This window comes from Propithecus coquereli, unplaced genomic scaffold, assembly GCF_000956105.1.
Source record: "Propithecus coquereli isolate 6110/MARCELLA unplaced genomic scaffold, Pcoq_1.0 Scaffold563, whole genome shotgun sequence".
Lineage (NCBI taxonomy): Eukaryota > Metazoa > Chordata > Mammalia > Primates > Indriidae > Propithecus > Propithecus coquereli.
Genome location: NW_012151541.1, coordinates 1 through 12,087, shown reverse-complemented (window position 1 = coordinate 12,087; position 12,087 = coordinate 1).

Here is a 12,087-nt window from a genome sequence, read left to right as displayed (position 1 = left end):
TGAGTCACCATCATCACAGGGGAGGGTGTCAGGGAATGACTTTGGGAGCAGGTGACTCCAGAGTGGAGTCCTAGCAGGTGAGCAGGTGATACCTAGCCGAGGAAGCACGGAAGGCATTCCTGGCAGTGTGAGCAGCCGAGGCACAGGGACAGGAGGAACTACGAATATTTCTGTGTCACTGGAGAGCAAATGGAAGTAGTAAGTTGGTGTCGCAGAAAGGGAGGAACCAGCCCCAAAAAGTCCTTGCAGGCCACATTAAGGAACTGGAGCTTGACCTCAAAGAACCATAGGTAGGTTTTAGGTCCAGTCCAGCTGGAATTTTAAAGATACTACTCTTTGGTGCCTGTATGGAGGGTGGAAAGTGGTGGGCAGGAATGGATTAGGTATTTCTGTAAAGTGCCTAAAATACAATATTACTGCTATGCACATCCTCCCCACCCCGCACTTGGCTATGGGGCCCCTCTGCAGGGTGGGTAGAGAAAACAGAAGTTCTTGTCTCAGGCTCAGTTAGAGGCTCCTATCGGCCACAAATACCTGGGAAGAGTCTGTGTGGCATTCAGATTCATAGCAGGTGTCTTCTTAAAACAGCCTGGCTCGAGTTAAAGAGGACCTCGCTGGAAGGGTGCAGGGTACGCCCCAGCTCCCCACGCTGGAAGCACAGTCAGCTTGGAGGGCCTGGTGCTTCTTTCCGTGCCTTGGTGCTGCAGAGCTGTCCCTCTGATTCTTTCTCGGAATCCCCAGTTTCCTCTTCTGAGACTGGTGTCCTGGTTCAATGCACAGATCCTAGGACCCCACCCAGCTCCCGAATCCAACCCACAGGGTGTGGCCCGGGCATATGCATTGTCAATGAGCTTCCCTGGGGATTCTTACACAAGCTAAAGCTTGAGAACACTGTGGCAGCAGCGCTTGCAAATGTCCCGCAGAGGACATGTGAATGGCCCACCAATGGCCAATTGGCAGCAGGTGGTACACGGGGTGCCCCATGCCATGCCCCACCCTGACAGCTGAGGCCAGGGAAGCCAGTCTGAGGACAAGCTGGATCTTGACCATGGCCTGGCTACCTTCGTACTGGAACCACCGCTTGCTTTCTTGGAGCGGCCTCACTTCAGCACCCTCAAAGGATTGCTGCAACTGGTCATTTGGGTTCGCGTCCAAACTGCCTCATTGAATTTGTGAAGGGTGGAGCTCCTGGCTGCTTTCCCTCCGTCTCACAAAGGATCCCTAACCAGGCAACCCCAATGGGAGGTGCTAAGGAATGCGCCAGGATGACCTGAAGTAGCTTCGGTTTATTTTCCTTGGAAGCTCAGAATCACTGCCACTTGGAGCAGTGGGTCCTTTCCCTGCACCCTTTGCGGAGAGGGGGAGGGTGAGGTGAGAAATGGGAGTGAGGAAGGAAGAGGGAAAGGGAGAAAGAGAAAGAGTAGGGAGGGGGCAGAGGGACCCACTGACCAGACCGACCCACCGAGAGACACTGAGGAAGAGACCAATGGGGTGGGAAAGAGGTGGCGCAGGGATAGCCGTGATGTCATCCAGGCCACTCTGCTGTCACTGGTCTGTCCTAAGCCCAGTCGGTGGCTCCCTGCCACAGCGATGGGCGCAGAGCCGGCTCAGTGCCGGGATGGAAGCGGCTGTGGCTTGGAGCCTCCCCTCTGGCTTAGGGAAACGCTGCGCACAAATCTGCCTGGGATATCTGAGTTTTCCAACACGGGAAGAAACACAGACACCAGTCTTATCGTAAGCCTGGCAGAGTGGCCGGGGATGGAAAAAGTCCACAACTGAGGCACAGACGGAGGAGGCGCCACTAAACTGGTGGAAAACAAGTCTCCACCCTACATGGTGACACCTTTCCAGGAACCCTCATATCCCTGCTCACGTTCCCACCCTGATTTGCCCTTCTTGTCCCCAAGTACTATAAAGGACCTAGGAGATCCCCTTGGAAGCACTGGAGTTTGGTGACACACAGAAAGCCCATCCCACTGAGAGTGGACGTGGTGCCCTGCTAGCCCTCACTCCCGGCCAGTTACAGGCATCTGGAGCAGGAACTCCACCCCACTGACCAGCATCCTGGAGCACGTATGGGAGACTTCAGAGTCCCAACACCACCCCTACTCTGCACAGCCCACGCAGGTCTTCTGCCACCCTCCCTAGACCAAATGATCCCTCATCTCCCCGTCCCTGGGTGCAAGGGCCATGACTTGAAGGGATGTTAAGGGAATAGGTACAGTTGTGAGCCTATGGCTGAGTCCATATCACTAAATATTTAACGAGCACCTCCTATGTGCCCTGCACGGTGGAATCGGAAAGACCAAAAAGACCCAAGTGAGGGAGGCAAAAATGTAAAACTTAACTGCGACTCACGTTAGGATGACGTGAATGTTAGAGACACAAGGGACTTGTTTTGGGAGCCCAGCAGGAGCGATGAATTGAATCTGGATGACTCTGGGAAGGCTCTTTGCATTTGGACTAGACCTTGAAGGTAGAGCAGGTTTCAACAAGGAGAGGAAACTGGGGAAAGACTTTGCCGATTCTTCAAACTGCACCTACAAAGCAAGGTCACAGATTCTAAACACTGTCCTTTCTATCACACCAGCTGCGCAGCGCAAAGGCAAATCATGAATTTGAGTCCAGACTGGGACATCTGTTTGGACCAGTCACATGACTTCTCTGAGCCTCGATGTTTTCATCTGTAAAATAGGAATGCCAGCTGTTTTACAGAGTTGCCATGAGGGTGAAATCATGTAAGCCAAAAGTACTGACCCCGTATTAGATGCTCAATGCATGTTTCTTGAGCAAATATGTATCACATATGACATTTTACAACAGACTTTCAGAGACACAGCCTGATTATCCAGCAATGGTCTGTCACGGTCCCTGCTCATAGTCTAGTAATGTAAAATATTCCTGACCCCCGTCACTCGTTGCGAACAATGCTCAGGTCTCTGGGAGGCTGAGCTCTGTATGCAACATGCTGCCCAAGGAGGGCAGGAAGCAGCGCTGGGCAGCTGTACTTCCGTAGGTAACAAGGATAAGGGTGTCATTCCTCAAATGCCTGTGTTGGGGGGGGTGGTTACACAATTTTAACTACCCACTGCTGCGGCCCCCGTTTTCAAAGTGTGGTCTGTTAAGTCATGTCAATCAAAGTCTCTTGTAAAATACAGGCCGATATCCAGACAACACACTTGTGAATAAAGTTTGGGAAAGTCTGGGTTCTCTTGTGCCTGCTGTTCTCTTAGCCTAGAGCGCTTTTGCTCTGTTCAAGTCTATGTTTAAATGTTTGCTCATCAAAAGGGTCTTGGTGAACACCCAATCTAACAAAGTAGCCCCTGTCACTTTTTATTCCCTTAATGTGCTTTATTTTTCATCAAAGCACTTACAACCTGACACCATATTACGCTTAGGTTTATTTGTTTATTGTCTGGCTCTGCCACGAAAATGTGAGCTTCACAAACATGTCCATCTCACTGTTGTACCTTTAGTGCCTAGGACAGCACCTGACACATAGTGGATATTAGAGGATTACTTGTTAAATGAATCGTAACTGTTCTATGCCCTTGAAGACTGCACTGGACACTGGTGCTGACTGCCAGCTATTTCCAGCTCTTTCCCCATTCTGAGCACACAGTAGAATTGTACCTATTGCTCCCCTTTGCAGGGTGGAGCCATATAACTAGTTCTGGCCAATGAGCTGTGAGCAAAAGTGACTGGAGCTTTTAAACGCTGATGCCTGATCCTCCAAGACCTTTCCATTTCCCTCTGGCACAGTGGCTGGCAATGCTAGACATGGTGACCCTGATGAGCAGAGTGCCTCTGCCAGCCTGCAAAGGGCATGTAACGTGAGCGAGGAAGAAGTCTCCATTGTTTAAAGCACTGAGATTTGGGGCTTGTTTATTACTGCAGTATAACCTAATTTGTCCTGACTGATACAGTAATTCTATGTAGACAGTTGCACAACTGTCAGAGTCCCTAGGAGTTCCCTAAAAGCTTTGGGGATTTCAGGAGACTTCAAATGCCTCAAAGCAAAACAAAACCTAGAATTTCCCCTTCAGGAAGTCATGCCATATTCTGTCCTTCCCTTTTCCTTCCTACTAGTGGAGTGGCTGGGGGGAAGTTGGGGGCAGCCTTGAAACAACTCATCCAATAGAGAAACCAACACGCTCTGGGACCACCTCTGAAGTGACCTCACGCACTGACCACACACCCAAAACTCGCTGTCATAATCCTTCCCCTTGGTCAAAAATAAAAGCAGCACACCCACTCTGCTGGGAGTGAGTCACAGATAGGAAAAAATCAATAGCTCTGAGCCAAGAGGATCTGCTAACAATGGGAAAAACTCCCAGTGGAGGTGTCTCGGCAGACGCTGCGGTCTTACACTTGTAGCCTGGATGACCAAAGACAGATCCAAAAAATGTGAAAAGTCCAGGCATCAGACACTTCGCTGGGGAAGGAGAAATACTGAGTTGCTACTCTGTGTGTGTGTGCGTGTGTGTGTGTGTGTGTGCGTGTGTGTGTGTGTGTGTGTGGTGGGAGGGGATGCGGTTTCAGGAAAGAAGGCACCGAGGCAGGGAAGATAGCATCAGAGGAGGCAAGGTCCAGGCAGGGAGCCTCCGGTTGAGGTTGAGGGAGGCAACTACTTCCTCTGACCTCAATTTCTTGGCTCAAGGAGATGAACCTTACGATAAACTTGACAAACGTTTTGGATTGGTTACATGCAATTACATTATCTCCATTTTCATCTCTGTTCCCAACTGAGAAGCCACGTCTGGCCCTGCACAATCCCCTCCCACATTCAGCCCTGAGAGCAGGCTCCGCCACTCCATCAAACAGAGCTGCAGCAGGCAAACAAAACCCAGAGCATCCTTCTGTACGGCTCAGACAACTGGGAAGGCTTTTATGCCTGCTTATTCCAGAGAGTCCCCAGTTTCCCACGGCCAGAGTTGACGATCACCCCTGTGAGCCCCTGTACCAGGGAGCTGGGCTGAGCCCAGGGAATCTGGGCTGGGGGGAAGGACAGAAATGGAGTTGTTGGCAATTATTTCACAAATGGCATTTCTAAACTGATCTTCCACTGGCGTACTTTTTGCCAGATCCCTGTTGCTTCTTGCCACACCAGGCTGTCGCCTAGAGCTCAAGTTGGGTTCATGCCCTGGACCTCACCTTGCCCACCACCCTACTAGGAGGAAGTGATCACCGAGCAAGTTTCAAGCCAGTGGAGATGAATGGATAGCATAGGGTGGACACAAGCAAACATTTATAGGCAACACAGGTTTCTGCAACAACCCCAAGAGAACTGGTTGCAGAAAAAGTGGGAGAGATGGGAATGAGACCACAAAAGCAAGATGTATTTTCCCTTCTGCAGAAAGTATTCGGGAATAGCCCCTGTTGGGTTTTTCTCAGTCATGTCCCCTGACATTCACCAGTTTTGTGGGAAGAACAGAGAAGCCCATTCTCTTATCACCATCTTAGAGCTAGAGTAGTGGCTCTCAGAGTGGGGGCCTTGGGTCAGCAGCATCAATAGCACCCGGGCACTTGCTAAAAATGCAAAATCTCAAGCCCCAGCCCCAAACCTACTGATTCAGAAACTCCGGGATGGAGCCCAATAATCTGTGATTTAATAAGCCCTCCAGGTGATTGTGATGCATGCCAGGGTTTGAAAACCACTGATGTACGGAAAGCAAGGTTCAGAAAGGAAGAGGAAAGGTGGAGGAAGGGTGGAGTGGAGGGGGTCGCTTGGGGCTCACACTCCCCTTCCCATCTGAGCTCCTTCTGTTTTGTAGCACTGTGGGGCTGGTGGCCCCGTGGGTCATTCCTCAGAAACCACCTCGTGAGGGGAGAAGCTCAGGCTTCTGGTGAGACAGAAGTAGTTGCCCCAGACCAGGGACCTGTCCTGTGCCACAAATCCGGGAGGCGGAGGACCTTATGATTACCACCACCACCATGAGCGAGAAGCCATAGACTAAAGCAGGCTGGGAATTTCCTGGCCACTGGACTCAAAAATTTTAGGAATTATGTAAAAATTACCTCCAAGGGGAAAACAGCAAAAGAGAAGATTCCCCCACCAAACATTAGGGGAGACCCATCTCTGGCCTGGGAAGAGGAGGAAGAGATTTGAGTCCAGAAGAATTTAGACTACTCCCAAAGTTGGTTGCTGGTGACCATTGCTAAATTAATCAAATGGAACTCGTGTTTTAAGAGGAAAAATGCGATCAAGTCAGAGCAGTGGAACTGGAGAGTACCACGACAGCATCGCTGGTCTCCCCACCTCCAGCCCAATTTACCCTAAAGATAACCCGGGCTAGAGGGGACCCAGGGTCTGTAAGGGTCTTTGCTGGTCCCGGACAGGATACACAAATTCAAAGATCCAGGAGTCCTGGCTCTGCCAGTTTCCTCATCCACGAGATGGGCCTGTCTCCAGGGCAAAGTGCTGGTCAGGAATGGCTACATACTTTGCAGGAATCAGTGCAAAAAGAAAATGCCCTTTGTTCAAAAATTAAGACGTTCAAGATGGTGACAGCAGAGCATTAAACCAGGCAGGGGCCCATTAAGCAAGGCTTCGTGGGAAAAAGTGCTGGGAGAAAAGAGATCGCTCTTTGGGTCCCACAGGTGAACTGTCTACAGCAGGTACAAAGCAGGGCATTGAGGGGGACTGGCATTTCTACAGCTGTAAGCCGGGGAGAGGAGCTTTGGCTTAGGAAGAAAAACTCCCCCAACTCACGGTTGGGGCGGGCGCCCTCATAGTCCAGGGCCCACGATCACCATAACCCCCGTGTTCCGGGAAAGAGGAATGTCCTACCGGGCAGGGCTGCTGAGGAGGGGAAATCCAACCAGAGTGAAAGCGGCACGCGGACAGCTCCGCCAGCAGCAGAGGCGGCTGCCCGCGGTCAGCCTCGGGAGCGTCCCCAGCGCGCCCGCCCGTCCCTCGGCGTCACGGGGCCCGGCGCTGCGGCGCGCGAGCGGGGCCTTCCCGACCCTCGCGGGGCTGGGCTCGCGCGGGGGCGGCGGCCAGCGCGGGGAGGAAGAGCAACCGCGCACAGGCCTGCCCGGCGCCAACCCCGGGAGGGTGGCAGCGGGCGGGCACCTGGACGGAAGACTGACCCCTGCCGAGACCCCATCCTCAGCCTCTTCCCGCGCCCTCCCCTCCCACCTGCCGCTCACCTGCGCGCGTGGCGCGGCGGGCGGGGGGGGTGGATCTGGTGTCGGGGAAGTGACGGGAGAGGGACAGGGGCAGGGCTGAAGGCCAAGGGCCCCCTAAAGAAATGCGTCTTCCGGGCTGTACTGTATGGAGCCTTTCCCATGCGGAATCCTTCGGCTGCCCCGGTTGTCCGGTCCGCTCCCTGACGCCCCCAAATCCACGCTCGCTCAGACACCGCCCACCGCCGACCCTGCCCCTCGGTCCGTCGGTCTTTCCCTCGGTTTGTCCTTCCTCCCCTCCGAAGTCCCCGCCCCCGCCCCGCCCCGCGGGCTGCGGTCCCTTTAAAGGCGCGCTGCTCTGGGGCCGCCCCTTCGCTCGGGGCTGGCTCGGGAGCGTATTCGCCGCCGGAGCCGCCGCTGCCGCCGCCAGCCGGGCATGGCCATGGCGTCCCCGGCCATCGGGCAGCGCCCGTACCCGCTACTCTTGGACCCCGAGCCGCCGCGCTATCTGCAGAGCCTGAGCGGCCCGGAGCCGCCGCCGCCACCGCCCGGCCGGTCCTCGCGCCGCTGCGTCCCCGCGCCCCGCTCCACTGCGCCCGGGGCGCTCGAGGGGAGCGGCGCCCGGAGGGCTGCCCGGGGGAACCTGGAGCCCCAACCCCGGGCTTCCCGACCGGCTCGGCCGCTCCGGCCTGGGCTGCAGCAGAGACTGCGGCGGCGGCCTGGGGCTCCCCGACCCCGCGACGTGCGGAGCATCTTCGAGCAGCCGCAGGATCCCCGCGTGCCGGCGGAGCGAGGCGAGGGGCACTGCTTCGGCGAACTGGCGCTGCCGGGCGGCCCCGGCTGGTGTGACCTGTGCGGACGAGAGGTGCTGCGGCGGGCGCTGCGCTGCGCTAGTAAGTGGGAGGGCAGGGGAGGGGCGCGCGGGAAGACCGCAGTCCAGGGGCTGGGGCAGAGAGAGACGGGCCACTGCCCTCTCTGGCTCCAGGGGAGCCCCACTTTGAGGGAGGTAACCCTAGGAGACACTCTGCTCCTCAGCGCCCTGCCGGGTATCCTTTAGAGAGTGCCTTCTGCCCAGGTGTGGCTATGCAGTATTTAACAAATACCTCTCTCCCGGCAGGTGGGTGCCTCGGCCCTCCCCAAACACACACACACACACACACACACACACACACACACGCGTATGCACGCAGGCAGGTTGAGGTCGATGGCCGCCACCGCAAGGTCATTCCGTTGTCCCCCCGTGCAGCCTCATGCTTTTGTTGTGAGTTCTTAGGGGGGGGGGTGTGAGACTGCTGTTGAGATGACCGTTTGACCCTTGCTTATTGGGTTAATGGCCAAATGGCTTGTTTGTCCACCTATGGTACAGGCTCGGACCCCGCCTCCAGGGGGACCTGGCGGGACAGGGAGGAGACCTGGTTAGGCTTTGGATGGAAGCAGGCTGTGAGGCTGAAAAGAGCCTGAAGTCATCCTGAACCTGCACCCGCTCCTGCCTTCCCCCTGTGACCCCTCAAACCTTTGGACTCTGTTCCAGTGTCTGGCTGTGTCCTGCCTCCTCCTCCTCCTGGGTTCCTGCACCAGTCCTCGCGTTCTAACATTACCCAACTCCTGGCAGGGTCCCCTCTTCTGCAGGGCTCTCAGGCCCCCCGGTTGCCTCCTAAAGCCATAAAACACTGGGCACCTACTGTATAGATTTTCTGAGCAAATCTGCAGTCTTCTTGGGGATTTATTGTTTTTCTTCTCCTACAGTTAGGTATGTGTATTCCTTTAATAGGTGTTCTCCCTCCACCCTCACCCCTGTATTTGCTGTAGCTGTGTCTGGCAAAGGAAATCTGTAGCCATGTGTTTATGTGTCGATGTAGATATTTTAAATATCTGAAGCACAGAGCACAGATAATGGCACAACCTCTTATGAGCATCTCTGGAAATGGATTGTGGTTTGCATCTTTCCCTTCCCCCATGACAGCAGCTCCGCATGTCCCATCTGACCGGAGCATTGGACAGCAGCAGCTACTTCCGCGTCAGGAAGCCCTACCTTGCTTCTGTCTGCAGACACAGCCGAGGCTGCTCAGTGTGCAGCCCACTGCAGCTGGCAGCGGGGAAGGAGAGCTCAGACTCTAAGCCAGGGTCACGTGGAAGGGGAAGATTGGAGGGGAAAGTGGGAGCTGCTTTTTCCATCACCAGAACTCCCAATTCAGTGCTAATTAAGCTAATTAAGAAGGGAAGAGCAGAAGTTATAGAGGCACATGTTGTGGGAGGAAGGGCTGCTGTCACTCCGTAAGTACCTTCGACCTTACAGTAGAATCCATGTGTTGGCAGCTTTTGCCTTCTCAAGAGTTCTTTGCTATATCCACCAATCCCCCACACAGGGAGAGAGGCAGGAGCCTCACTGTGATGGGTTTTATTGTGCTGAAATCCCAGGAAATGTGCTTCATTGCCTTTCTAGTTTGTATTTAGACTTTGGGGGACTATATCAATTGTTGAATGTTTTGTACATAGTTTTATGACTGGTGATAATGGCGTATTTGTATGTCTTTGCATAAGCATATGTATGACACTCCATGATTAAATGCATTTATCCTCACATCACATTAGAATTGTTTGTTTCCTTTGATTGGTCATGAATAGTTGCCAGTGGCAGGAAGACCCAGGTCCCCGGGTGGTACCTCTGTCTCTGTGTGTGACTCGGTAAGGTCTTCACTCCCATACCCCCCCACATAGTTGGTGTAATTCCAATTAAGGATGTCTGAACACCAGAGAGGAAGCAGAACTGGAATCAAGGGGCTACAGAGAGGAGCTTCTGTTTGGCATTATTAATATTTAACTAATCGTGAACCTGTGGCTGGATGGGAGAAGTTGAGAAATTTCTGATGTGTTAGTGAGGGCTGTTAGATGGAGATACAGCAGGCCAAATGCACCAGGCATCTTTCTTTAAGCTGAAGGTCTAATTCCATGGCAGTGTTGGTTTGTCTTATCTTCATTTTGAAAAGCAAGGGTCAGAAATAGGACCTTCAGAAGGCCATATTATGTAGCGATGAAGAGCAGGGACTAGAACCAGAGTCCTGGGTTTTAATACTGACTGTCACTTACTCCCTCTGTGACCTTGGGCATCTTTGTGTTCTGTTTCCTTGTTTAAAAAAATGGGGATAATAATATTACCTACTTCATCATGTTACTGCGAGAATTAAATGGATTAATATACGTAAAGCACTCGGAACAGTGCCTGGCAAGATGCAATCTGAATGTTTAATAAGATATAAATGCTATTATCCCCTCCCATCTAACATCTGTAACAGTTAGCCTGGGCTCACGACATCTCCTACAATCACCTTTCCAAGCAGTAAGTACAGTGTTCAAACTCTGCAAGTCGCTAAGTAGAAAAGGAGTACTGTAAGAATCCCAGAAAGTTCCGGTAATGCCACTCCTGCCTGATGTCCTTTGGGGAAGGCTGCTGTGGCTCACGGAATGCCGGTGGCTGAGACCCTTCCATGCCTGGCCTAGGGGCCACAAAGACATTGGCTCCTTGTCTCTATCACTTGTACCCAGTAAGTGCCAGGCACAGAGCGGGGTCTCAGTAAGTGGCAGGTGATGAAGGTGGTGGCTTGTTTGTACTATTAAATCTCCCTGCTCTTGGAAACAAGCAGGAGGGCAGTGGGTATGTGAATGACATCTGTCTGTACAGGAGGCTGACACAGGGTGGGAGCCGTGTTGGCAAAAGGGACTTTCAGTAAGGGAAGCTTTTAGGAAACTGTCTTCCCACTGTCTGCCTGCCTTTTTAGGGAAAGTTCACCTAACTTAAGCTTACCCCGACTTCAAGGTCCGTAACTAACCTCTGGTTAATGCTGGATTCTGTGAACAGGGAAGTTCAGAGTTAATACTAATTTCTAGGATCAAAGAAATCATGTTTGTTAGATAGAGAAGGAAATCCAGTGCAGACCGGTGGAAAGGCAGAAGGAGAGAGAGAAAAAGAAAGATCGCATGAATGCACGTGTGTGTTTTGGGGTGGCGGTGGTGGTAATCGTGAGAATCCACTTCCAGCACTCCAGGAGGGAATAGTCAACAGCAAATAACCCAAGAAACTCGAAGGCTGCCCTTTGGCTTTGTTCTCAGGGACTGTCCCTTACAGGTCATGGACCCTTTCTTCTGTAGAAGGCACATGGGGACGGCCTTTTACCTTTCATCTCATTTTGGTGGGTATGGACCAAACGCATCCTGGACCAAACGCTCCTGGAGGAGATGCTTAGACATACCTTGGACGCAGTTAGTGAATGCCACCTGTCTGTTCCTGGTGTGAGAGTCTCTCCTCCGAGGGGGAGTTATTCAGAGCTATGAAGCGTTCAGTGATTGGAATTACAGGGTTGAGAGGGAGGCCCAGGGGCTCATCAGCTTAACCTCTCCCTCAGGTGGCAGACTTTAATTGCAGGTGTGAGGATGAGCTGTTTGCCATGCAGCTCTCAGGGAGGGGCATAAAGGCATTTTTTTGTTGAATGTGGCTGGAATCGCACAGGCCCCCTTGTCCGGCCTCTCTAGTCTTGGTCCTGCACTAACGGCTGGGTTCAACTTGGCTCTGCATGACTGGAGCCGCCTGTGTGACAGTCCCGGGACCCTGCACACCCATCCCCTGTTGTGGGTTCTTTGCAAGAGGCTACCGGTGCCTTGGCATTGACGCTTCCTGTAGCAGAGAAGGGTCAGTCTTTATTTGAGGAATCTTGCAAAGTGTCCTGTGTCGTCCTGGCGGCTCTTGTATTTATTTACTTAGTGCACTTGGAAGGTATTTGTGCAGTGTGTGGCTTGCATTTTCATTGATTTAGGTTCATGTTTGACTTTGGAGGTTAAGAAAAGCGCCGAGATGGATATTTTGTTGTTAGAGATGGTGAAAATGTCTCACCCCCAATCCCTCCCCTACCCCTAGCTCTAATTGGGATTTTTTTCTCGGGAAAGGTCCTATTGGAGGGTGTGTGT